A 27,948-nucleotide genomic window follows, 5' to 3' on the forward strand; every position below is an offset into this window, starting at 1 on the left:
TGTAATTAACTAGCCCTTCTCTGGGCTCCGCCCAGGCAGACCTGAAGGTTCCTTTCTCAATGACAGGAGAAGGGGGAGGTGATTCCTGTCCCAGGAACACTTATATTAGAGCATGTGGATGAAGATAGGGTACTCCCAAAGAGCATACCACTTGCCCCGTTACCCGGAGCCAGGACGTGCCCTCTTCTGATCCTGCTGGAGTCACCCTCTCCCTCATCTGGCATTTCCGGCTCATGGCTGCCTGTCCTCGGTCCACGTTGCAGTACCCCACACCCCAAACAAGCGAGAGTCTGTTTGAAGCAAAAATCCTTCAGCAGTTACCTGTAAAAACGAGATGGAGAGTGCTGGGGAGAGAAAAAGGAATTTATTTATTTGTTCTCTGTGCTTTGAGTTAGTTTTTAAATTGTCCTTCTGTAGATAAAGGCATCTCTCCAGCGGCCCAGCCCCAGATCATGGCAGCTAATCTACATCCGGCGAATCAAAATAGCCTCCAAACCAGATGGAGACCCAGAGCTCACCAGGAAAGCAGAGCTGGTTCTGAGTGCTGAAAGCGGGGATTTATATAGAGTCACGTGAAGGCTTCGTGGGATTTTCTGGGGCGAGAGGGGGATAGAGAGGGGAGACTGGAGTTGCCAGGCCTAGGAAGATACTGGGAGCAGGGAGGCAGAAGTTAAGGAAGGGAAATGGGAGTTCACTCTCACACTTTGCCTATAATTTTCTTCAAAGCCTTGAGTGGGAGCAATCTTCCCAGGGGTCAGGGTGTACGTGTGTCTGCAGTGTTCAGACGGGAGCAGACGGGGGAGGTTTTTCCTGTTACCCAGAAGCAACATGGTGCTGAGGAAAGCATGGGCTCTGGAGTCAGGCTTGTTTTTCTGCTTCCTCTGGGAACTCTGGATGAGAGCATTTGCTCCCTCAAGCCTCAGCTTCCTGGTCTGTAAATTGGGATTATTGTATGTATATCTTTGGATTTTGATGAGGCTTAAGATAAGGAATCTGAACCACTGGGTATAGATGGAGTGTTTATGACTCCCTCCCAATTCCTATGTTGCAATTCTGACACCCAACACCCAAGACGATGGTATTAGGAAGTAGGGCCTTTGGGAAGGTGATTAGGACATGAGTATGAGACCCTCCAAGACTGGGACACGTGTTCTTATAAAAGAGGCCCCAGGGAGCTCCTTCACCCCTCTGTCATGTGAGGACACAGCAAGAAAACAGCTGTCCATGATTCAGAAAGCAGGCTCTCACCAGACATCAAATCTGCCAGCATATTGATCTTAGACGTCCAAGCTTCCAGAACTGTGAGAAATTGTTTTTAAGTCACCCAGTTGATGGGTATTTTTGATACAGCAGCCGGAAAAGACTGAGACACCCGGGAACTGAACAAATGTCTGTCCTCTATCCTGAGACCCTGAAGTCCCCCTTGGGGAAATGTGTTGGGGATGCATGGTCAACCTTCGCCCAGTGAAGAAGGAGAGGTTCAGTTTAGGTTCCTGCACAGTCCTGACTCAAACTTCAGTTTCTTCTCTGGGCCAGCTGGCCCCCTCCCAGAGCTCTGGTGCGGTTCTAGGCTGACAAGTGAAAGTTCACTTCCAGACTCAGAGTCCACGAGCAGGAAGAGGCCATGTCTGTATTCCCACCACTGTGGCATGGGGGCCAAGCACGGTGCGTGGTACACAGTAGGCACTCAATAAACACCTGCCGACAGGATGACTGGCTGAGTGAGTGATCCCAGAAGAAGAGGAGGGTGAGTGTCAGCATCAGCGCAGACTCTGACCACAGACAGTGACAACGCTTTGGAACAAGTGAAGCGACTCAAGTGGTGCATTGAGTGCATACCATCGTCTTGGGTGTTGGGTGTCAGAATTGCAACATAGGAATTGGGAGGGAGTCATAAACACTCCATCTATACCCAGTGGTTCAGATTCCTTATCTTAACAAGTGGTGCATTGTGGGAACTTCTCAAAGCACCATCATCTGGCACCCACCCAGCCCAGCCCCAGCCCCAAGTCTGTCTGAGACCTGGGTTTGGGGGTCACTCAGAAATGAACACAGCCAGCTGCCCTGTCTGAGGCTGTCTTCTGAGTCTTAATCATCTTTTTGGAGGTCTGTGTTCCTAGTGGAGGGCTTCCCAAGTGGCACTAGTGGTAAAGAACCCGTCTGCCAATGTAGGTAGACCAAAGAGACACAGGTTTGATTCCTGGGCGGGGAAGATCCCCTGGAGGAGGGCACGCAGCTCACTCTACTATTCTAGCCTGGAGAATCCCATAAACAGAGGAGCCTGGAGGGCTGCAGTCCACATGGTTGCACAGAGTCAGACATGACTGAAGTGACTTAGCATGCACACATGCCTTCCCAGTGGAATGGGATCTTCTTGAGGGCAGAGATAAACTTGAGAAGCTCTCATCTCAGGTGCCCAGCACAAGGCCTGCCAGGGGTTTGGTAGAAGGACAGTCAGGAAGATGGGCAGCAAGGGTAGGTGGGAGCCAGGAGCCATATCAGGCAGAATAGGGTCCCCGCTGGTTCTGGGAAAGGCCTGAAGCCCGGCTCCCGCTGCAACCACCACATGGCCTGTCTGGGGCCTCACGTTCTTCCTGTTCAGGTCACACCCGGCGGGATGCCTTGCTCGGCCCTGCACTCCCTGCCCCATGTGCCCCTTGACCCTGGCCGGGCCTCCCGCTCACATATTCACCCAAGGCCAGGCCCCTGGGACCACCAGGACTTAATGAACTGCTGAGTTGCTGAGGCTGCCTTTGGTCCCCACAGTGTGGCAGAGGAAATCAATACGATTAATGGAGAAAATCTGGACTGTGATGTGGAGATCTGGGAGGGACTTGGTGGCCGTGTGACTGCTTGCCCACCTGGTGGGGGTGGAGAGGGAAGGACACAGCAAGGACTGAGCCCTTCAGGGGAGCTGAGAGGACAGTCCAGGCCCCTCGCAGGGCAGGACTGGGTTAAGGTCCGGAATGAAAGTGACACCCTAAGAAAGAACAGAAATGCTAGAAGGGAGAACCCCAGGCAGAGCAGCACAGCAAAGGTGTGCTGGGGAGGGCAGGGGGCAGAAGAGAGGAAGATGGAAGGGACCGGTGGGCAGCAAGAATTAGAGGAGGACGCTGGCATGCAAAAGCCCAGGGGACAGGATGGGTAAGATGCCCAAGAGGGAACACATCCGTGGGCCAGATGGCCTGGCTTCAGCAGACTCCAAGCAATGACGCCAGTGAGAAGTCTAGAGGGGTGGATCCCAGCAAGGGCACCTTGGGATCTGGGGGAGCAGAGCTGGGAGAAGGGAGCCATGTAGAGTGACCCACTGTATAGTCCTGTCTCTCTCACCCTTGCCAGGGCCCACGTTCCCCGTGGGCTCAGGGCACAGCTGGTTCCCCAGTTAGATGCAGGGTCCTCAAGGGGAGTGAGCCAGTGATGGCTGCAGGAAGGCCTGCACCCTGAGCTGCTCTGGACCTGGTTTCAGACAAGTTCCAGCTCCTAACAGGTCCTGGGACTCCCCACATACAAGGTGCAGGGTGGTAACACTTGCCCTGCTACCTCATAGGGCTCAGCAGAACCCTCAAGTCAGAAAACAGATGTGAAAATACTGCATAAGGTGCTAGATAGATGTAATTAGTAAAGTCATGTGCCCACACTTGGCCCTACCCCTTCCCCCACACAGGAGCTCCTTCCTAGGAGCCAGGATGACCCTGGGCACTCTGAGACAGGCATCTTTATCCCTGAGGGCATTCAGGGTCAGGGTAAAGAGCAGAGCAGGGTCAGTGTGGAGTCATAGGAGGACACATCACAGACATATACAGAAATGCACCACAGAGCCCTGTGGGGCTTCCCTGGTGGTCCAATGGTTAAGAACGTGAAAGTCGTTCAGTTGAATCCAACTCTTTGTAACCCCACGGACTGTAAAGAGTCACCCTGCAATGCAGGGTGTACCGGTTCAATCCCTGGTCTGGGAAGATCCTACATGCTTGGAACAATTAAGCCCGCGCACCACAACTACTGAGCCTGTGCTCTAGAGCCTGCGAGTTGCAGCTACTGAGCCTACATGCTGTAGCTACTGAAGCCCATGCACCTAGAGCCTGTACTTCCCAACAAGAGAGAAGCCACCACAATGAGAAGCCTGAGCACCGCAATAGCCTCCACTTGCAGCAACTACTAAGATCCACCACAGCCAAAAAATAAAAAATAAAATCTTAGAAAAAAGAGCTCTGTGGCTCCCTGAGATCTTGCAAGCGTGGTTAGTTTCATGGTCCCAACCGACACCCTGAACCTCTGTAGATCAGTGACCCAGCCAGGGGGCGCTGAAGGCAAGCTCAGAGGCCTTGGCCACATTGGTAGGGGCTAGGGAGGTTGCAGTCAAAGGACAGGGTCCCTCCATCCCTTGTGGGGCCCTCAGACAGTAGGGGCCCTACATACCGACCTGGAGCACCAGGCCAGAGCCCTACCTGGGCTTCGCCGGCCACCGGCTCTCATACCTGGCAAGGTGGGAACTAAGTGTTCTGGGCACCCTGACAAGAGCTCGGCAGAACAAGTCTGGGTGTGCAAATGATCTCCATCCTTCACTGCGCTCTCCCCTTTACAGCCACCCCTGGGGCCCTTGCTCATCCACGGGAACAATTGCGCCCACGTGGAGGAGGGGAGGGACAAGTGTCTGAGGCCTGGAGCCAGCGAGCCGTTCTCAGGGGGGCAGGGCAGGCGTCTGAAGTAGGAAAGGATGTCAGACAAGGGGGTTCATGCCAATGGGACTTACCGGAGGCAAGCCTGGGCAGGGCTATTTGCTCAACCTCCTGGAAAAGCAGTCTCCGCCTCCTTCCTAGCTCAGCCCCAGGAAAGAGCTCACTTGGGGTTCCCAGCCAAGCCCCACACCCCTTGTAGGGGCCTGGGGCCCAGGACCAATCAATGACCCTCCCCACACTGCACGCTCACATCTGCTGTCCCCGCAACGGGCCTCCATCAGGCCTTGTGCCCTCTTCCGCCTCATCTCTGGACTTCTGGGGCCCTCAGGCATCACCACAGCCAGCAAATGCGCTTTTCCAATAGGCCATGAGAAGGCAGAAATGTTTCAGAAGACGCTGTTCTCCCAGGGTTTAACCACAGAATCAGGATGGGCCTGTGGCAAAAGCAAGGCTGTCAACCCTGGAATTACAACCACATCAAAGCTTTCCAGTCCTTCATTGCACATTCCTCGCTTCATAGACCAGAAGGGCAGAGATGCCCAGGAGCACCGCCCATGGAAATAGGGCCCATCCCACCAGGAGCCCAGCCTGTCTTCAGCTCCTTCCAGCCTGAGGCCTCTCTTCCTGCCTGTCCCCCAGGGTCCTTGCCATGTGCAGGGCCTGAGCAATCAGGGGCTAAGACAGACTCCATCCAATGCGTCCCAGGAGACATTCCTCTCAGAGAGTGAGAGGACCGTTAGGGACTGGTGACAGTGGCAAGACTGGAAAGAGGACAGCTGGAGTCACCACAGCCCCAAGCAAGGGTGTCCAAGCCACTCTCCCATGAGTGGTGATGTCACGAAGGTGGGCACTGGGCCGCAAGTTGGGAAACTTAACCTGTTGCTTGAAGCTGCACAACCTTGTAGCTGCAAGTTGCAGAATCTCTCCAAGCTCCATGCTCATCTGGAAAATGGGCATATACCTACCTCTGATTCGCTGAAAGGGTGCCCACAGATGGGCGTGCAGCAAGGTGTGTACCTCACAGCAGACGCCCGAGCACTGCTCACCTTTCCTCTTTGCTCCTCCCCTTCCCTCTCTGGACTTCAGTCTCCAGAACTGTAAAAGGCAGAAGTAAATTAAAATGGTTTCTATTACACCTTACGACCACCTTTTCCAACCCCCAGGTCATTTTTGAAATTTCTAGTGACTCGATGGAGCCAGCACACACACTCTGCATGATGGCCCTTTGCCATCCACACACACAAAGGACACACCAGGCACGCTGACTCTGTCACAAAATAGGATTTCAATCCTGAGTTACATATGCTCTGTGAATACGCTATTCATAGATTTTTCAGAAACAGTTCTGATTTATGACTGTTTGTCATCTGAACAGTGACATTTTTAGAATGAAAGTGTTGCCAGGACAACAGGTATAAACCAAGAATGCCCAGGAATCCTATGAATACCCACTGGGGCCATGATCTCTTAAGATAAAGAAGATTTCTGCCACCATCCCCTGCTGGGGATGCTCACTGCTCTATGGGTCTCTGCTCTAGGACATTTCCTGAGCCCCAAGGCAGGCTCATTGCTCCTTCTCTGAACATCTCAGTCCCTTGTTTTTTCTTCTATCTTCACAAATAACTCTGCTGTCATCACCTACTTGCCTCTCTGCCTCACATTCACCACGAGCCACTTAGGCATGGAAACCCCCATGCCGAACTCTGCCTGGCAGATAGTAGATGCTCAAGACTTCCCAGATGGCTCATTGGTAAAGAATCTATCTGCAATGCAGGAGATGCAGGAGTTGTGGGTTACATCCCTGGGTTGGGAAGATCCCCTGGAGGAAGAAATGGAAACCCAGTCCAGTATTCTTACCTGGAAGATCCCATGGACAGAGGAGCCTGGTGGGCTACAGTCCATGGGGTCGCAAAGAGCCAGACACGACTGAGTGACTTCACTTTCACTTTTCCCTTTCATGCATTGGAGAAGGAAATGGCAACCCACTCCAGTGTTCTTGCCTGGAGAATCCCAGGGACGGGGGAGCCTGGTGGGCTGCTGTCTATGGGGTCACAAAGAGCCAGACATGACTGAGCATACAGGCACAAGAAATGTGTATCACAAGAAAGAACAATGACTTCCCAGCTGAGAGTGGGAATGTAGGCAGAGAGCAGGGGGTTAACGCAGCTCCTGGTAGAAGCTGGAAGAGTCAGCTTAGCCATCAAGGAGAGGGCTGTTGTTTCCTCCTGGGCAAGCTAGAGCAGGCTTCTGAGCTTTCCCCCTCCAACCCCCCGCATGCACATGGCACCTAGTGGTTGGCCAGGGAGCTGACATCCTCATGCCCGCAGGTGACAGGCCAAGAGGACAACCAGTGCTTTGTTGAAAGGTTTTCAGAGTCGGAGTCTCTGCACTCAGAAGAGGAAAGGCAACACAGAGCCCTCTCCAGGCAGGGCCCAGCCTGGCCCCGGCATCCAGAGTGGGTCCCCTGAGCTCTCAAACCGGCTGCCCGGGTACCGTCACTTGTCACTTGACAGTGGAGAAGGATGTTTCTCTCCTTTCCAGCTCAGACAAGCTTTCGGAGACGCTATCTGACTGGGATATAAATCCATTGAGAAAGCCCTGGAGGGAGCCCCTCACAAAGCCCTAAATTGGACACTAAAAACAGATAAAAGCCGATGGTTTAAAGGCTTTATGTGAGCTCCATTTGGGGGAAGGAATGAAAGCAGGGATTTAGTTTGTCCTCACCCACCAACACACTTTGGGAGGCTGAGGACTGAGATTTTAAATCTTGTGTTCCTGTTGCATGGATTCGAGTGGACAATGAGCCAGAGTGGAGCCCCTGAGCTAAGACAGCCACTCCTCTGGCCCTCCACCACCACTACCTACGCCAAGTGCAGGGCTCAGCACTCCAACGCTGGAAGAGATGAGGCCCGCCCTGGCCCCGCCCAACAGCTGCCCCAGTGATTACCCAGGCCAGGATCGGTGGCATTGCTTTAGGGCCAGCTGGCCAGGCCTGCATGTGCTGCTCCTGCAGCCCAAGGCCCAGTTTCCCCAGGCCAGGTGGGGGATGGGGCAAGTTAACCAAGAAGAGGTGTTGCCCACCTGGATGCTACCTCCTCACATTCCTATGTCTTCCTTGGCTGCGACCCTGCAGAGCAAACATGGCACCTAGGAAGATGGAAAGGCCAAAATGGACATTTAGGGAGGACTTTGACCCAACACCAAGGATACCATGGAACCCGGAGTGACCAGGAGCACACAGCCCTCCTGCAGCCTCCCTCTAAGGTGATCAGTGCAAGTGTAGCTGTTCCGATCAAAAGTCTAGGCCATCACTTTCTCAAAACATTGCCATGAAGAGAGTAAGGGCAGTACTAATCTTATTCTAATTCAGTGGTTCTCAGTCTACACATTAGAATTACCCAGGAAGCATTTTAAAATCCCAATGTCCAGACCACATCTGAGACCAATGAAATCAGAGATTTTGAGGCAAACCCCTGTTCTAATTGGCCAGACCGAAAAGGCAGAGGAACCAGAGATCAAATTGCCAACATCCGATGGATCATGGAAAAAGCAAGAGAGTTCCAGAAAAACATCTATTTCTACTTTATTGACTATGCCAAAGCCTTTGACTGTGTGGATCACAATAAACTGTGGAAAATTCTGAAAGAGATGGGAATACCAGACCACCTGATCTGCCTCTTGAGAAACCTATATGCAGGTCAGGAAGCAACAGTTAGAACTGGACATGGAACAACAGACTGGTTCCAAATAGGAAAAGGAGTACGTCAAGGCTGTATATTGTCACCCTGCTTATTTAACTTAAATGCGGAGTACATCATGAGAAACGCTGGGCTGGAAGAAGCACAAGCTGGAATCAAAATTGCCGAGAGAAATATCAATAACCTCAGATATGCAGATGACACCACCCTTATGGCAGAAAGTGAAGAGGAACTAAAAAGCCTCTTGATGAAAGTGAAAGAGGAAAGTGAAAAAGTTGGCTTAAAGTTCAACATTCAGAAAACTAAGAGACATTACTTTGCCTACAAAGGTTCGTCTAGTCAAGGCTATGGTTTTTCCAGTAGTCATGTATGGATGTGAGAGTTGGACTGTGAAGAAAGCTGAGCGCCGAAGAATTGATGCTTTTGAACTGTGGTGTTGGAGAAGACTCTTGAGAGTTCCTTGAACTGCAAGGATGTCCAACCAGTCCATCCTAAAGGAGATCAGTCCTGGGTGTTTAGCTTCATGCTAAAGCTGAAACACCAATACTTTGGCCACCTCATGGGAAGAGTTGACTCATTGGAAAAGACCCTGATGCTGGGAGGGATTAGGGGAAGGAGGAGAAGGGGACTACAGAGGATGAGATGGCTGGATGGCATCACCAACTCGATGGACATGAGTTTGAGTAAACTCTAGGAGTTGGTGATGGACAGGGAGGCCTGGCATGCTGCAATTCATGGGGTCACAAAGAATCGGACACAACTGAGCGACTGAACTGAACTGAAAAAACAAACATGTGGAGACTGAGGGTTCAAGGGCATTTGTATTTCTCAAGACTCTTCCACTGCTGCCTTCACCTCTACCCTTCAATTTAGACCTGAAATGGGGTGGGAGTGGGGAGCTGGAGGGATGGCCAGCAACGAAGGTCAGGTCAAGAATATCACTGTTTCCTTCCCGCAGGTGTGGTAAGCCCGAGCTTGGAATGGTCTGAGTTAGGATTTGCAGGTTATAGAAACTGCCTCCTGGCGTCTGGGATCATGTCAGATACGGGAAGGGTGTAAGAAGTCACATAGTCGACCACCTCCAATTTTACATGTGAAGACACAGAGGAGACTGGGGTGTAATCTAACTAGGGTCGCTGAACACTTGTCTGAGTCCTGGGCCCTGTGCTGTATATAATAATGCCTCTCTTGGAGTTTCTGGTTCTATGGGACTTCCAGCTCTGCCACTGAAAGTAGTGGTCTAAGACAGCAAAATCTTTTGGCTTCTGGCAACCTCTTCCTGAATACATTCACCAGGACAAGGAGGAGAGGAGTTGTGGAAGCACTCAGGTGAACAGATCTGGTCTTGAATCTTGTCCCTGCCATATATAGATTCTCTGTGACCTTGAAGACCCTCTCAGACTCTCTGAGATTCCACTCATCTTTAAAATGGGGAAACTAGGGACTTCCCTGGTGGTCCAGTGGTTAAGAACCTGCCTGCCGATGTAAGGGACATGGATTTGATACCTGGTGCAGGAGGATCCCGCATGCCACAAGGTGGCTAAGCCTTGCACCACAACACTGAGCCCACGTGCCCTAGAGCCTGTGATTCCCAAAGCCACCGCCATGAGAAGACTGTGTACCACAACAGAGTAACCCCTGCTCACCGTACCTAGAGAAAGCCTGTGTAGAAATGAAGACCCAGCACGGCTAAATAAATAAATAGATCTTTTTAAAAAAGCAGTCTACCTGTGACTGTTTGCATTAGATAAAAAAAAGATGGAGAAACTAGTAATGGTCAGGAGGCTGCTAGGTAAATGATAAATGAGCTAATGTGTCTAAGGTACCTGAGCCCATACTAAGTTTAGCAAAAGATGCTTTCCACACCTCCCTTCCCTCCTCCTAGTCTTTTCCTAGAATTGAAATGATGCCTCCAGCAGGCAGGATCACTGCTCTTCATCTCTGGAAGCCATTCAGACCTGGACCAGTGTAGAATGTGTGTCCCCAAGCATCTATAAGATGGGAGCTGAAGGACCTTGCTCTGTCCCCAAGAGAAGCCCCTGGGTCATAGTAGAAGAGGTGGGGAAAGCTCCTTCAAGTTTCATAGGAACGTTCTCGCAAGGTCAAGCCTCTGAGCAGAAAGGTCATGGTTCTCAGCTGGTCCCTGTAGTCCCAAGTTGGTGTCCTTTATGGCCTGGAATTAAGTGAAATAATTAACTAGTCAACAAGTACCAAGTGAGTACTTACTTTGAGCCAGGGATAAAAGATTGACAAGACAGACACTGGACACGTTACATCAGCTCCAGGAGCTCATCTCCCGGAGAGGAGCATGGTGGGGGGGCTCTGACCTCGAGACTCCTCACTAGCAACTCCCTGCTCTCTTCCCAACTTTACAGTTGCTGCTGAGCCTCATGCTTTAACGTCAACCGGAGCCGAGCATGATTAGGTAGGTAAGGCCGGATGGAAGTACAAAAAAAAAACCCCAAAGCTTACAAAGCCAAAGAAAAATGGCTCAGGAATTATATTAGCATTAATAATCGAGGGCTGACAGCCTATAGATTTAAACATTTCCAGGCCTAGTTTTTACCCAAGGCTGGGAACGAGAGCGTGGGTCTCATCACCTGCCACTACGGGAGGATGCGGTGGTAGGCTTTTCCTTTTTAACAGTCCAGGAGAAGAGGCTGGGCTTCCCAGGTGGTGGGGGCAGAGGCTGCAGGCTCACTCCAGGTAGCCCGTTTGTTTTTGAATTGTAGATGGCCCAGTTTGATTGGAAAGTCAGAAGTCTAGCCAGGCCCCCTGCAGACTTATTTATGTAGAACCCATCTCCTCTCTGAGACTGCATAAACATCTGAGACTACCCAGGCTGCTGTCAGAGCAGGTGCCAATGTCAAGCTCATGCGGAACATTTGGGGATCACTGGAACCCTGAACAGACCCCCACCCCCACCCAGTGTGCGCTCAGAATTTCCTTTTCCTGCCTCCTGTCTGCATCCTGCCACATGAAACTTTTAGCATCTGCCTCCTCCTCAGCTCCTAAGTTCAGTCCCTTCTTCCTCCTCCACCACTTCCGTTTCATCTCTAAATGATCTAATATTAATGTTCTCGTCATTACAGTGTTCAGAGGAAAAGAACGGGTTTTGTCCACAGAGAGAGGGAGTTGGGAAATTAATATAATATTTGTTCAGGATTGATTTCAAGCTGTAATCCCTGCTGCCAGAGAGACCCATCTGTTTAAAACTATCAGACACTAATTACCCAGAGCTCGAACACAATAGCAGGCTTGAGGAGCCATGTCCTGATACTCCCACACATGCTTGCAATTTAGCATTGTTATTTATTAAGGGGAAAAAAAAATCTCTCCATGAAGATGGATCTCCCATCCACTTGACTGGCAGAGGTTCCCAAAGGACTGAGCACAGCGGGAAAGAAGCCTGAGGAATTTCTTGATCAAAGACTGCCGGGAATTGCATTCATCTGGCTGTACAGGCCAAATTCATTCCCAATTCTTTCCCACTCCCTGCCCCAGTCGGATTCCCCACCAAACCAACTCTTTGGTGATAGTTAGTAAAGATAGCCTCATCCTCCGGGTAACGGGTTGATACCACTGATTCATCTTTGAACCTTCTCTTTCTTTCATCCTCTTGAGTAATCAAGTGCCAAGACCTTCAAAGTCTGTTTCTACCACTCCTCTCGCATCTGGCCCGAGCCCTTTATTTTCAAGGCTAACACCTGAGTATTTGGACAACAGTCTAAGCAGTAGGTGTCCAATTCTGGTTTCTATCTCCTTCTAATCCATGTTATGGTTCGTTGTTACCACGATTCCTCCCACCAAAAAGGTGAGGGCAGGGAGGTGAAGTGAAGGGGAAGGGAGGAGAGGAGAGAAGAAGAACTGGCAGCAGCACAGCTAACTAAGTCATTCGCCTGTTCAGAAACCCTCCGTGGTCCCGCTAGGCCACCAAATAATTGGATATTTAACACTCTCCAAGCACTGGCCTCAAGGCATTTCCAGCCTTCCTTCTCCCTACTATTTTCACTCTGTAAATGTATAATCCAAAGAAATTGGACTATTCTAGTCTCCACATTTATTGTAGACATTCTTGCATCTTCTCCTTTGTCAAGTCCATTCTCCATGGAAGGCCTGACCCGGCTCCCTTTGCCCCTTCCTCCTTCCGGCCCTTTCTTATTCCACAACCAGATCCCTTCCCCTTATGTGACCCACTATAGTATTTTGTTTAGGTCTTGCTTTAAGGTATATAGAATTTGCCTAATGTGTGTATTTGGGTCCCTGTGATGCTACGATCCTAGTAGACTGAACCCTCCTTGAGTTGGCAAACGATATTTATGGAACTCCTGTCTGGACCAAACTCTGAGCAAGGCACTGGGAAATAGTAGTAAATGAAACAGACATAATTCTTAGTTGAGCAGTACAGTCTGATGACAGACAGTAAATTAACCATGAATGTAGCATTTGTGAGCACACAGACTCCTACCAAGGAGGAGTTCCGGGTGCTCATAGAGATACATCACTAGACTGGGAGTATGGGAAGGTCTCTGTAATAAAGCCATGGTTTAAGGCAAGTATTATCTAGGCAAAGAAGGGAGAATGACATTTATTTTCTACCTTTTATCTGGAAGAAACAACGTGTATTAAGGTCCTTCAAGTCACACATAGGTTCTAGAAAGGTCTCATTGGAAACAGTGTAGAGAATGGATCTCATACGAGGCTTACAAGCAGGAGTAGGTGGCACTGTGGGTGTCACAGTAAGCCTGGAAGCTGGAAAACCAGTTAGGAGTCTGTCGTAACTATTCACATGTAAGGTGATAATGATCTGAACTCTGCTGGTGAGGAGGAGTTGAAGTTAAGAGATATTAAAGTGGAAAAAGAATCACTAGAATATAATTTCCAGTGGGCTGTTGGTGAAAGAAAAGGATAAAGTCCAGAAAGGCTCTTGGGTTTCTGGGTTCTGGGTGGAGGGTAGTGTCCTTAACAGGGAGAGGGTATGTCAGGAGCAACAGCATGTTGGAGGTAAGTCAGGAGTCCTGGGATTTACTGAGTCAGAGGTACAGGATATGTTATAAGGAAACTTCCAGCCTTTCACTGGACCTACCATGATGATGTTTGTAATAGCTTTATTGAGGTTTAATTGACATACAATAAACTACTTACATTTCAAATGTACAATTGGATGAGTTTTTTCTTTCATTTTTTAATATTTTATAATTTTAAAAAATTAGTGAAGTATTAATTGGACTGCAAGGAGATCAAATTAGTCAATCTTAAAGGAAATCCACCCTGAATATTCACTGGAAGGACTGATGCTGAAGCTGAAGCTCCAATACTTTGGCCACCTGATGCGAAGAACAGACTCATTGGAAAAGACCTTGATGCTGGGAAAGGCTGAAGGCAAAAGGAGAAGGGGTGGCAGAGGATGAGATGATAAGATAGCATCACTGACTCAGTGGACATGAATTAGAGCAAACTCTGGAGGATAGTGAAGTACAGGGAAGCCTGGCGTGCTGCAGTCCATGAGGTTGCAAAGAGTCCAATGTGACTTAGTGACTGAACAACAGAAAAAGTTGATTTACAATGTTGAGTTAGTTTCAGATGTACATACAGCAAAGTGAATCGGTTATATATATAGCCAGTCTTTTTTTTTTTAGATTATTTTCCCCAGGTTGATGAGTTTTGACAGGAATCTACACCTCAGAATCCATCACCACAGTCAAAATAGTGAACATACCCACCACCCAAGAAGTATCCTCCTGACCTTCATGACTTTCCCTGCCACACCTCCCCACCTCTCCTCTCAGGCCACCTTGCCACTATAGGTTAGTTGGTCTTCTCTAGAGGTTTATGTAAATGAAATCATGCAGTATACTCTTTTTTGTGTGATTTCTTTCATTCAGCATCATTATTTTAAGACTCTCCATATTATTGCTTGTTTCACTAATTTGTTCCTTTTTATCATGGAGTGCTATCCCATCGATCGGATATTCTACAGTTTGTTTATCTATTCACTTATTGATGGACATTTGGGTTGTTACCAGTTTGGGACTATTACAAAGAAAGTTGTTATAAACATTTGTATACAAAGCTTTCATCTGGTGAAAAATTACTTATCTCCTTTTTTCTTGAATAAATACCTAGAATGTAATGATTGGGTCATATGTATGGTTATAACACTGCAGTAAAATTCTGCACAAACCCTCTGAATTAATGCAGATGCCACAGATTAAGGGGGTAGTCCCCAAGAAGACTACTCTCACTTCAGAAAGACTGCTCTCACTTCAGATGCCAGCCACAAGTTTGGGAATCTTCAGGACACATAATCTTTGGAAAAATTGGCAGCAAATTCAGAAGTTTCTACAACTTCCTTGGGTTTTATAGTTCAATACAGCTTCCCTGGCAGCTCAGCAGTAAAGAATCTGCCTGCCAGTACAGGAGATGAGGGCTTGATTCCTTGGATCAGGAAGAGCCCCTGGAGAAAGAAATGGCAACCCACTCCAGTATTCATGCCTGGGAAATCCCATGGACAGAAGAGCCTGGTGAGCTATAGTCCATGGGGTCGCAAAGGGTTGGACATGACTTAGCAACTAAAGACAGCAACCCACAGAACTCTGGAATGTTCTATACTTTCAATGTGTTTATGATAAAAGATACAAATCCGAGCCAGCCAAATAAAAAACTCACAGTCAAGGTCTGGGGGGGCCCAAACGCAGAGTCGCCATACCCTCTTTTCCTGGAATCAGAATGTGTGGTTCTCCTGGGACGTCAGTGCATTCACCAGCCACTGAGCTTTGGTGCTCAGAGTTTTTATTGGGGTTTCATTATGTAGACGTGATTGATTGCATCACTGGCCATGTGACTGAACTCTAAATCCCCTCCCTTCTCTGGAGGAGATCAGGCCAACATCACTTCATTCAAAGCCCAACTCTGTAATCACAAAGTTTGTTTCTTAAAAAAAAAAAAAAAAACAAAAAACAAAGTTTGTTTCTCTGGAAGGACCAACCTCCATCCAGAATCAAGTCCTTAGTACAAACTCAGGTGTGGTCCCCAGGGGCCCATTGTGAATAACAAAGACACTACTTCCAAGAGTTTAGAAGCTCCATCCTGGGAACAAAGAACAAAGATTAATCAAATTCTTTGTTATACAACAATGGTGTTTTATAGTCAATAAATCTTTGTTAAATATATTAATGACTAAATTCATAAATGAAAACACCAATAAATGAATGACCAGGAAAAAATCTTTTCAGCTACATACAAATGAAAACCATCTCAAACTAATTAAGCAAAATGTTGGCTTGTAAAGTGGAAAATAACTAAGAGAGTTCAAAGAATGAAGAGCTCCAAGGATCCAACAATCAGAAGCCAGAGCCGGGAATCAGTGCCATCAGACGCCAGCCTCTCACCATCCACATGGCAACTGTTGTCTGTGTCATCTGCAAAATAGCTTTTATGTCCTTGTGACAGAGAAGATAGCTTTCAAATGCCCTGAGTCATAGCTTTCCCCCCCCCTCTTAGCACAAATATATAAATTTCAGGAAAGAACTCTAATTGGCTCTATTTGGATCATGTGATCAATTCTTAGGCCAATCACTGTCCTAAGGGAAGAGATGACTATCCAGGCCTGGGTCACATGCTTAGCTCTATGGCTTTTTGTGATTGACAGGCCAGTTAGAACCATGGGGGCCCCAAAAGAAAAGAGGATGCAGAGATAAACATTATGTATCTACTACATTTTATGTCTATATAATAATTCATTTTTTTTATTTCTTTGGCCACAGTGTGCAGCATACAGGATCTTGGTTCCCCTGTTATGGGATGGGCCAAGGCTGCCCCATAGACCTCTGGACTGGAATCCATCTTGGGAAAAGTTGCACACGCATGTTTTGGAGGGTCCCAGGGTAGGTCAGGTGTGGAAAAAGAAACCAGATAATTGGCTAAAGTAAAAAAAGACCCAGAAGAACTCCCCTGTATAAATGATTAAACCTCTGCTTTACTGTATTCCTCCTCATCAGCAGGGACACCCACCTCATTTCTCTCCAGGTGTGCATCTCTGTCTTGCTTCTATCTTAACTGACAACTCACTTCTCTATGTGCTCTCCCACTTGTTGCTGTGCTACATCTCTAATAATAAACTTTGTACCTGTATTCACAGTTTCTGCCTCCGTGAAAAATGCATTTTTCAATGGGGGCAAAGATCCAGGAAAAAATAGCTTCTAGCCTCTAGCCCTTGCTGGTCTTGGTGGTTAGGATTTCTGGTTCTCATCCAAGTTGGCTTCCCTGGTAGCTCAGATGATAAAGCATCTGCCCACAATGCAGGAGACCCAGGTTCAGTCCCTGGGTTGGAAAGATCCCCTGGAGAAGGAAATGGCACCCCACTCCAGTACTCTTTCCTGGAAAATTCCATGGACGGAGGAGTCTGGTAGGCTACAGTCCATGGGATCGCAAAGAGTCAGACATGACTGCTGGTCTGGTGGTTAGGATTTCTGGTTCTCATCCAAGTTACCCAGGTTCAATTCCTGCACAGGGAGTGAAGATCTCGCTTCATGTGAGATGCTTCTCACTTCACTGCTGCCTCTCCAAAAGCACCCTGACCAGGAATCGAACCCATGCCCCCTGCATTGGGAGTGCAGAGTCTCAACCACGGGACCACCAGGAAGTCCTTGTCTATAGTAGTCTTCACAGTGACTCTGTGACCTAGGGCTTCACAGACTTGGCCTTTTAATTGTAAGTCCAGAAAAATATATACCTAGCTTGTATTTCAGAGTCTAGACAAAAACTTTTCGTATTCTTTAATCAACCATTCAATCACATATTAATTGAGCCCCTACAAGACATCAGGAGACACAGCAGTAACCAAGACAGTGCTGTACTTGTGGCGCATACATTCCAAGGGGAAATGGATAATAAATAAGTGGAAATGCAGCTAGCAGTACTATGAAGAAAATAAAACAGGCCAGGAGGATGAGGCGCTCTGTGTACAGTGACTGGGGAGGCCTCTCTGGGGAGAGGCCATGGGCACTGAGCTGAAGCAACTCCCTGGGCCACTCCCCTTCCAGCTGCAGCCTGAGCACGTTAACCCCTTTGTTGTTGCATGTTAGTTGCGCAGTCATGTCCAACTGTTTTCGACCCCATGGACTGTAGCCTGCCAGGCTCCTATGACCATGGAATTCTCCAGGCAAGAATACTGGAGTGGTAGCCATCCCCTTCTCCAGGGGGATCTTCCCAACCTCCTTTGCTCCCCAGGAATGATGCCCACAGCCATCAACCCACCCGGAACACCTTCCACTGAGAGCTCCCTCTCTAACTCCTTGATGATGAGCCTGCCAAGTCTGAAATGTGGAGGAAACCAGAACAAAGTGAAAAACATATACACTCCAGCTTGAATTATTTAAATGTAACTAAGGGCGCTCTTTCAGAGTCCTCTGGAAAGGAAATCACAGATTCTCTTTGGCAGTAGGATCTATTTTCACCTGGCTAGGGTGGCCCCCCAAGGACTTCATGTGGTCTTTTCAGGGGCAGAAGCGTTAAACTAACCAAGGTCTGTTCCAGTGCTAAGCTTTGAAGCTGTGATGAAAACCAAGCTCATTTCTGGCCCTTGATCCAAAGACAATGCAAAGAGAGCAGCATCTTTGTTCCTTTGGGAAGCTGGCCCCGTCTTCCTGGTAGTCAGGAAGCCATGTAATATGTCCACGTCAGAACCAATGACTCTTCTGGGAGACCATCAGATTATGACCTTTCAATTGGAATGCCTAATGCTACTGATTAAAGAGCGGACACCAAAATCAGAACTCCCCTGGACAGATTTACGCTCTCCTTGTGTCTAAATTTTGACTAGTGCACACTTGGCACCTTTAGGAACTCAGAACTCAGACAATAAGCAGAGCCCTCTACACTTCCTGGAAGATGCTTGCATTAGCCTCAGTGAGGGGTAGAAGGCTGGACCTGATTTCAGGCCCTAACGCCTGCACCCTCTGTGTGGCCCGGTGTCCCTCATCTTTATGAATAGCAGCTGATGCCACTTGTAAGGTGCCCAGAGCACAGAACTGAGCACACCAAAGATACTGCAAGAAAGAAGTGAAGTCGTTGAGTTGTATCTGACTCTTTGTGACCTCACGGACTGTAGCCTACCAGGCTCCTCCATCAATGGGATTTTCCAGACAAGAGTACTGGAGTGGGTTGTCATTTCTTTCACCAGGGGATCTTCCCCACCCAGGGACTGAACCTGGGTCTTCCGCATTGCAGGCATATGCTTTACCTTTTGAGCCACCAGGGATGCCTCTGTGTAGATACTGTACTAGATTAAAAGAATCAATGATATAGTTCATAATTTCTAAGTTTGAGGCAAATACCAGGGAAAGCAATTGAAAGTGCCTTGCTGGTCTGAACAATGTAACATCAAGTCTTTCCTCCACCTTAGCTGTCCATACAGCTCCTATGTTTCCTTCAAGGGCATGGTTCAAAAGTCATCTCTTGCATGATGCCTTCCCTGAGGCCCCAGGCACAGCTGCCCTGTTCCCACTCTGTACGTGTAAAGTACCCACCACCTGGCACTATAACATGTACATGGGTACATATGGCTTCCCCAAGCCTATCAGTGACTTGGGAAGAAGAATCATGTTTTCTTAGCTCATTTTCCTCAAGCTCTGCCCAGTGACTGGCTGGGGCTAGAGAGTCAGAAAGTATTTGTTAAATGAATAATTCAATGAATGGACAGATGGGCTACTTATGCAGACCAGGGCCTTTCCTCACTTCAAAATCCCTTTGACCATGGATTACAGGTTGAAGAACATCAATCAAAATCTCAGCGTAGTGAAATTGGTATGATGGTCTCAACACTCAATAAACAGTTGATCCACAGAGCTGTGCTCTCTTTGAGGAGCCATCTCAATTCCATCACCACTGGGAATTGTGATGCAAAGGAGATGCTAATAGGAAAATAGCCATTTGTGGAGCCTGAGCCAAAGATGGAAATAAGATGGAGAGAGATGAATTAAAGCCATGAAGGAGACAGGGACACCCTGATCCTAACACCCTGCCCACCTGACCAACCTTGGAGACCAGGAGAATGAGAGAGAACAAAGCCAGATTGGCTTTAATAAAGACAAAAATCTAGTGGAGGACTTTCTCCAGGTGGTCCAGTGGTTAAGAATTGCCTTCAATGCAGGGGACATGGGTCCAATCCCCGGTCAGGGAACTAAGACCCACATGCCACAGGGCAAGTAAGTCCACGTATCACCACTAGAGGGAAGCCCATGAGCTTCAAAGAAATATCCCATGTGCCACCACTAAGACCTGACACAGCCAGAGAAATGAAATTTTTTAAAAGAATAATTGCTAACCGTAAATAAAATGACAGTGGTTAGGATTTAGGTTAGACCAATCCATTCCCACCCCTGGAGAAGGAAATGGCAACCCTCTCCAGTATCCTTGCTTGGAGAATCTCATGGACAGAGGAGCCTGGTAGGCTACAGCCCAAGGAGTTTCAAAGAGTTGGACATGACTGAAGTGGCTTAGCATGCATGCACACAATCCATTGCTACAGGAAGACCCCATGAGTGGGACAGCACGGGAGATAGATAATAGAATTTCATTTTCTGCAGTTCTTAAAAGAGGCTTCCTCTTCTCCCACACCAGCATCCCTCCTCAAACTTGGCACAGTGACTGTAGGACAGTCCTGCCTGGAAGTCCAGGGAAGGAGACTGGAATCTCCACCAGCCAGAGGATTATGGGAATATCCTGGGTTCCTACTGCCAAGATACTGGGCAGACCACCAGGGATGGAGTGGAGGCTTCGCCAAGCCCCTATTCCTGGCACAGCAGTGTCAGTAATTAAAGTTCACTCCATCCTGACACCAGCAGAAGGGAGTATAACTGGAGAGGCCCAGGTCTGACGTGGAGGGAGGTAAAGCAGGGGCTGTGGGCTGTGATTCTGCCCACCCCCTGGTTGGTGTGAGGCAAAGCCAGGTGCAGGAAACAGCTGAATTAAACAATGTCATGGAGGTGGGAAGAGGGAGGTGCAGTTGTGATAGGAAGGAAATTCTCATTCCAACAAAGGAAAATCAAAGCCCCAAATGATTCTGCAGGGAGGGAAGGTGAGGGGGAGGGAAATGAAACGGAAAATATCAACAAATTGGAAATCAGGTACTGAGGTGGTGGAAGGGATTGGATGCTCTCAAGCAGGGAGACAGCTCCTCAAAGCACCAGTCTTTCTGGTTCAGATCCAGATCTGAACCACATCTCCTTGGAGAGAAGGGAGACCCCTGTACTGTTTTTGCTCCAGCAAAGAGGTGGCCAAAGGTAGGCCTCTCCTGTCCTGGAATTCTGACCTAGTCACTACCTCCAAAGACTGGTTTATTCTCTTGCAAACAAGGATTTCCTGGTAAGGTGAAGGGCCTCCTGGGTACCCTCAAAAACATTCCTTATCTTAACTTCAGCGAAAGTACAGGAGGTCAGATTGACAGCGTGCAGGTATCAGCTCCGCTAAGATTCACATCTAAAGGATGTCCACTGTCCTTTGAGAATCCCCTGAAGTGTTAGTTGCTCAATCATGTTCAACTCTTTGCCACCCCATGGACTGTAGCCTGCCAGGCTCCTCCTCTGTCCATGGCATTTTCCAGGCAAGAATACTGGAGTGGGTTGCCATTCCTTTCTCCAGGGGATCTTCCAACCCAGGGATCAAAACCAAGTCTCCTACATTGCAGGTGGATTCTTTACCATCCGAGCCACCAGGAAGTCCCTGGGGCTTCAGCAGTTTGAAAATTACTCTCTAAGCCTGGGTTCTGGGCAGAATGAGTGTTTTGCCAGAGTACTGACTGGCTTCCCCTGATCAGGACGTCATCAGGCAGACAATGTTTGCAGGGCTCAGTTACTCTAGGAGTAATAGTTATGATGCCACTTTGATAAACCAAAATACTAGGCTCAAAGTTGGCCACGTTGCTCACTAAATTCCCCGGAAGAAAAAAAATCTGAATCAGAACGGCCTTCAGATATTCATTTCCAATCAAAGGGACATAAAACAATGCACAAGAGGAGCAGTTTAAGGAAGTAAGGCTGTTCTCCCCGAGGAGAGAAGGCTCAGGTTTGCACGAGGCTTGCAGGGTGATGTAGTGGATAGATTAGATTCCAATTTTGTGCTCCTAGGGGGTGGCAATAAACTCATTGTGGACAAACTTCAGCTCAGTGGAAGAAGAGCCATAGAACCATCCAAGTGGCCCTGAGCCTTGAGACATACTGAGTTCCCCATTGCTAGAAGGATACAAGTGGGGTGATGACCAACTTGCAAAGGAGATTTAAGAATGGAGAGTGGGGAAAAGGAAGCAGGGAAGGGAAGGAGAGGAGAGGGAACCAGCTGACTTTTAAAGTCTTTTCAGTCCCAGAGAATCTGATCATTACCATAAAGAAGACAATGGCTTCAAACTGCAAGGGATGTCAAAGGCCTCTGGGAACAGTTCTCCTGAACATGGCATCATAAAGTCTGTAGCAAATTCCAGAGGTCTTTTTCTACAACTTCCCTGTCCTTAGGTGGCCCTGTCCAGCAGAGAGTTTATCACCTACACAGGAATGTTCACTGGAGCTTGCTGGAATTTCTACAGGGCTGCAGCTGGAGGTGGAGGATGGCTCTGTGGTGGCAGGTAGAGCAGAGAGGAGCTCTCCCAGCTGGAGCTCAGGCTGGGGAAACCTTACCGAGGATCCCAACCTCTGCTGTGTGTCTATAACGGTGTACCAATGTAAGCTCCTGTGCTGGAGGGAGAGATGGGAGTGAGCTTCGCTTAGGTGGAGGTGGTGAAACAAGCTAAGTTCGTTCCATTGTTGAGCTGCCTCGCCAGTTGCTGACAAGGACGTGGATTTTACAGACAGACTGAACCTCTGGCGGGATGAAAGTCGCTCAGAAGACAAACACACACACTCACAGCGTTTCCTGCACTTAACGCGCTGTTCGGAAGCTCCTGTCATATGCACCTCGAGCAGAGAGAAAGGAAGTGACGGCTGCCGATGGAAGCTGGGCATGTTTTCCCAACGCTGGCACTGCTCTCTGTAATTCTCCTCCTTCATCACGGAAGCTTCCTTTCAAAATAGTTGGGGAGTGGCGTGATTCATGACTGCAGCGCCTTCACTCCGGAGGAGTGAGCCGCTAGTGGCCTTGTTGCTGAGTGGCGGCTGAGATCCTCCTCCCCACGGGGATATTCCCACACTCCTCTGCAGCTGCCATGTGCCGGCTGATGGGGGCCAGACCTCAGCGATGCCAACCCTCTGAGCTCTAGAAGCATCTGGTGAGCCTTTTGCACTTTCCGTACAGGTGGCCGATGTCCTGCGGGCACAGTCTTAGGATCGCTGAGTAGGCCTGGGCCAAATTGTCCTCCTGGTGGTAGAATAAGATTAACTGGGCTGGGATCCCACTGCAGGAGAGTCAGTGATGCTGGTTAACTCCTGCTGGTTAATCCTTCCAACTGTACTCCTCAGCCCCCCTCCCCTGCCCCTCCAGTCTGGGTCAGATGCTGGGTCCTCTTCTCCCCGGGTTTATCTCTATCTCTGATTATCACATGCACATGGTTTACTTCTTCACGTCACCTGTGAGATTCCGCAGACTTTGAGGGTGCCTCTCCAGAATTTCTTGAACTGAACGAGCCTGTGACTGAGATGACAAATTGCTCAAAAGCAGGGCAGGCTGGGACTAGGGTGAGCAAGTGATACCCCCAGGGTGCAAAATCAGAGATGCCCGCTCTGGGGCCCATTCATTCACCTGAGAGTGAATGCCTCCAGAGGAGCCTCAAGCCACCTGGCTGGGCTCACTCCACTCCTGGCCCTGAGGAAACGGAAAAGGAAAGCATGTTAATTGTGGAGAACCAACCATGTAGAGGCAGTGCATTATTTCATCTATTCCTCAGAGCAATCCTATAAAAGAGGTACTGACACCCTCTGAAACAGGAAGAAACTGAGCTTTGTGCCTTGCGGAAGGTTCCAGAACTAATATTATCAAGGCAGAACTCACAGTGCAAGTCCTCCTAACGCTGAAGTTCTACTCTTTTCTCTTGGCGGCCCCAGCTCTGAGGGGAGCTTGCTGTAGAGGCCCCGCTCACCCTGAGGGGAGAGCCGCCTCACTACTCTGAAAAGGGCAGGTGTTGCTCCGCCAGCGCCAAATCCTGACTCCCTAGGTCTGCCTGGAGCCTGAGGAACTCTCTGCTCCCCACTCACTGCTCGCCCAGGTGACTCCTGGGGGTGAGGCCCCCCGCTCCTCCTGATGCCCCCTTCCCAGCACCTGGCAGCATCTCACTGCTCTGGATCAGGAAGTCCCCCCTCGGGTCAGCCCTGACCTTCAGGCCCTGTAACCCAAACCCCTCCCCTCGCACCCAGGCCTCAGCGGAGACCCTCTGCACGACCTTCCTGCCTGGAGCTGTACAGGCTTCCAAGTTGTCAGGTGGGACCCCGGCGTTGCTGTTCAGTCGCTCAGTCATGTCCGACTCTTTGCGACCCCATGAATCGCAGCACGCCAGGCCTCCCTGTCCATCACCATCTCCCGGAGTTCACCCAAACTCACGTCCATCGAGTCAGTGATGCCATCCAGCCATCTCATCCTCTGTCGTCCCCTTTTCCTCCAGCCGACCTCAGGGGGAGCGGCTGTTTTGCCTGCTGCCACAGGCTGCAGGGGCGGCCCCGGGCGCGGCCTGGCGCTACCAGGACTCTGCACCAACTTAGAGGCTGCCAAGCAGCAGGCAGGATGGGGCCTCCGTCAGCACCTCTCCTCCTGGGCCTGGATGGCTCTCTATCCCCGGCCCCACCCCTCCAGCTCCTGCCACTCCTTCTGCACTCCCTTTCCACACAGCATCTCCACCCGGAAGTAGGACCAGTCAGAGGAAACCGCTAATGGGGAGCAGGGACCGCGGCCTGCCTCGGTGGGCCTCCTGCATTCCCACCAGCAGAGCCCCAGCAGCAGCCGAGCTCATGGTTGGCAGGGCATCTGGCCACGCTCCAAGTTTCCAGAGTGGAAAGGAGAAGATCCAGCACTCGCTTGGGGTGGATTCCAGCGTGCTGAGATCAGCAGGTGGCCCAGCTTGGAGCCAACCTGTCTACCCTGATGGAGAAATCAGAGGCTCACCCAGGAAACAGGGCTCAAGAGAGGATTTTCCAACTCCTCCCAGCTGCCACTACCCTGATTACCTCCCACCCCACCTTAGTCCTCATGTTCGGGTCTTAACTGACCGCTCTGCCCCCCAGCGATGCCTCTAGCCCAAACTACAGACCTTTACTATTAACCTTCCCAAGCATAGCTCGGGCCAGGGGCTCTCCCCACCCATACCTCTGCCCCTGTGGAAGGAGGACATCCCCCTTGGTCTGGCATTCCAGGGCATCCATGACCACACACTCCCCAAATGGGAGGGCAGAGACCCTTCCATCCCCACTGTGGCACCTCCCCTACGCCCACCTGACTCCAACCATTCCCACAGCTCTCCCAATACACAGGAAGTTGCTCATCAATCTTAGCTGATAAATTCTGATGAGGGGCAGCCCTTGGGTTTAAGATGTGCAGAAGGTTCTTTCTTCAGCTGACCTTTGCAGACAGGAAGTTCTGCCTTTTATCTAGCCTAATTCCACCCTACTTGTGGTTCCTTTTCATTCCTCAGTGGAGATGGAAAGCAGTGGATTATCTTTCCCTAAATAATAACTCTTCTTAGGCTTTAAGACTATTATTAAGTCACCTTTGAGCCACCTTTCTTTTTCAGCCTAAATAATCCCACCTCTTTTCATGTTCCTTCAAAATGTTACTCCCTGCCCTGTAATTACCTTGGCAATGCTTCTGAATTCTCTCTAATTTCTCCGCATCCAGAATGAAGAAGGCACTTGAGAGCAGATGACAGGAACCAAACTGGGGACCTACTGTGTGCCCGGGACTAACTCTCCACCCCCACCACAAGTTGGCATGCACACTAAATTTGCAACCCATGAGGTGGCTGTTCTTCACCCCCATTTTACAGATGAGGAAACAGAGGCTCATATGGTTGACAGGATTTCTCAATCTAGGCACTATCAACATTTGGGGCCAGATAACTCTTTGTTGTGGTGACTGTCCTGTGTACCTGGAGGATGTTTGGCAGAATCTCTGACCTCTACCCTCTCATCAACCTGTAGCAAACCCACTCTCCCTACTGTGACAATCAAAACTGTCTCCTGACAAATGTCACCACTGGGTTGGGGGACTTCCCAGAGACACTCAACCACTAAATAACAGAGACTAAACTCAGATCTGTCAGCTTCAAAACACATTCTTTTTATTGCCCCCATGCAACTTTCTAAAACAGAGTCCTATGGGAAAATAATGAGAGATGCCATATATTCTTTTCTGTTTTTATCATTCCCTGTCCCAATATCTGGGGCTTCCCAGGTGGTGCTGGTGGTAAAGAACCCACCTGCCAACGCAGGAGACATAAGAGACATGGGTTCAATCCTTGGGTCAGAAAGATCCCCTGGAAGAGGCATGGCAACCCACTCTAGTATTCTTGCCTAGAGAATCCCATGGACAAGTGCCTGGCAGGCTATGGTCCACAGGGTCACAAAGAGTCAGACACTACTGACACGACTTAGCACACACACACGCACACCCCAACATTTACTTTTTTACCAGTGTCACTGAGATCAACTAACAGATTGCCCTTCTCCAAATCTCACCCCACACTCTCTAAATTTACCCATTCTCAATTTGAAAGCATTAACTTGGGCCCACTGTGACCACAGAATTTTTTCTAAAATGTTTAATTTCTTAGCATCACTCAATTCAGGCTTACTTCAGGCACCCGGGAGCAAAGAAAATAGAAAACACATCCTTCTCCTCTAAGAACAGAAGGTCTAACCTGGGGGCTGGATAGACACTGGAGCAGTTCCGGCACTTACTAAGAAATGCTCAGCCCACTCTTGCACCACCCCTGGGCGAGCTGTTGGAAAGCAGGAACCCCGAGTCCACTGGGCAATGGCTTAGACTAAAGATGCCAGGCAGTCAGCTTAAGGGGTCATCTGAGACCAGGCTTTGGCACAGTGAAGTCACTGCCATAAACCAGAGCAGACGAATACTGTGGGCTGCAGATTGTTAAGGGGACGTAAGTGGCGAAGGGGGCAGGATACTGGGACCAGGCGCCCGTGGGCTGCATTTGCTATTTCTGTGCCACAGCCCAGCCTGGGGTTTGCGGTCTCCTCTGTTCCCGACTCTCGGTTTTACCGCCTCTGTTCCAGGTGTCCAGGTGGAAAAATTTCTGGTTTGTACGTGGTGAAGCTTTTCACTTATTCTCCTGGACTTTCATGTGAAGGCACACCAGGCTTTATTATAGCGACTTCCTTTCTCTCCATCTATCAAAATCAGATTCATTCTTCAAGATCCATTTAAATGCTGCTTCCAGCCTCTCTCCTCTAACCGTCACCGCCCACTCTCCATTCTGGCCAAATCAGTCTGCCGGTCTTACCCAAACAGACCTTGCAGCTTCCTCCGAATGTTCCCTTTTCTCATCCACTCTTTTAACCTGCTTCTTTTGAGAATCTGCTCTGTGCCAGGCACTCTTTTGGGCACTGAGGACACAGCAGCATACAAAACAGACAAAAATCTCTGCTTTATTGTACCAAGTGAAATAAGTCGGAGAAAGACAAACACTGTATGATATCACTTATATGTGGGACCTAAAAAATACAACAAACTGGTGAATGTAACAGCAGCAAAGAAGCAGCCTCACAGATAATGGACAAACTAGTGTTTGCCAGTGGGGTGGAGGGGTAACACAAGGGCGGAAGAACGGGAGGCACGAACTGCCGGGTGTAAGGTAGACTCAAGGATGTGTTGTACGACATGGGGAATATAGCCAGTATTTTCTACTAGCTGTAAATAAAAAGTAACCCTTAAAACTGCATTAAATGTGTTTAAATTTAAAAAAATCCCCGCTTATTTTTTTGGAGGGAGAAGCTGACATTTTGGTGTCATTATTTCTACCAGAAGGCTTTGACCTCACCCACTCCACTTAAACTTTAACAACCCAGCCCTGCCTTCAGCTGTAGGTCCTCCTCCCCTTTTTCCCCAAGCAGCATCCATCCTTATCCTAGACTTCAATTGCCTTTACTCCATGATCTGTGTTTGGCACATCACGCATCTCCTTTTATTATCTGCGTGTGTCCATCCTACCTCCCCACTCTAATGGGAGCTCCCCGGAGGGCAGGAAGTATGTTTGTTTTACCTCTGTAGCCCTGCAGCATTCAGCAGAGTGTCTGGCACAAAGAAAGAAAAACAGCATTAAAAATAATAATAATAATAAGGACCTACCGTTGATCTGAGTACTTAATAAGCAAGAGCTCATGTGATCCTGATGACGAGCCTATGGGGCTGGTGCGGGCTCGCTCAGGGTGCAGCGTGGGTGGCGGTGTCGGCGGCAGCAGAGCGGACAACATTGTGTGCCTGGAGGATGAGCTGGCGGATGTAGGTGTGGGCTTGGAGCAGGACCTGGGCTGGAGTCGTGGCTCCATCACTTATCAGCTGGATGTCCTTCGGTGGGTGATTTCTCTTCCCTTGGCTTCTGTTTCCCTTTCAATGCCTGGAGATAATTACAGCACCCATGTCAC

General features: G+C 49.1%; 1 long non-coding RNA gene across 1 annotated transcript; it reads right to left on the minus strand.

Annotated features, from left to right (window-relative positions):
* Window positions 1-9: 9 nt before the first annotated feature.
* Window positions 10-27,948, minus strand: LOC133261852 (uncharacterized). The gene is made up of 3 exons (XR_009741148.1): window positions 27,653-27,948; window positions 22,291-22,720; window positions 10-344 (listed from the first exon to the last, which is right to left on the minus strand). It is a non-coding gene; the product is annotated as an uncharacterized LOC133261852 (long non-coding RNA).

Source organism: Bos javanicus, chromosome 15 (genome assembly GCF_032452875.1).
Source record: "Bos javanicus breed banteng chromosome 15, ARS-OSU_banteng_1.0, whole genome shotgun sequence".
NCBI classification, from domain to species: domain Eukaryota; kingdom Metazoa; phylum Chordata; class Mammalia; order Artiodactyla; family Bovidae; genus Bos; species Bos javanicus.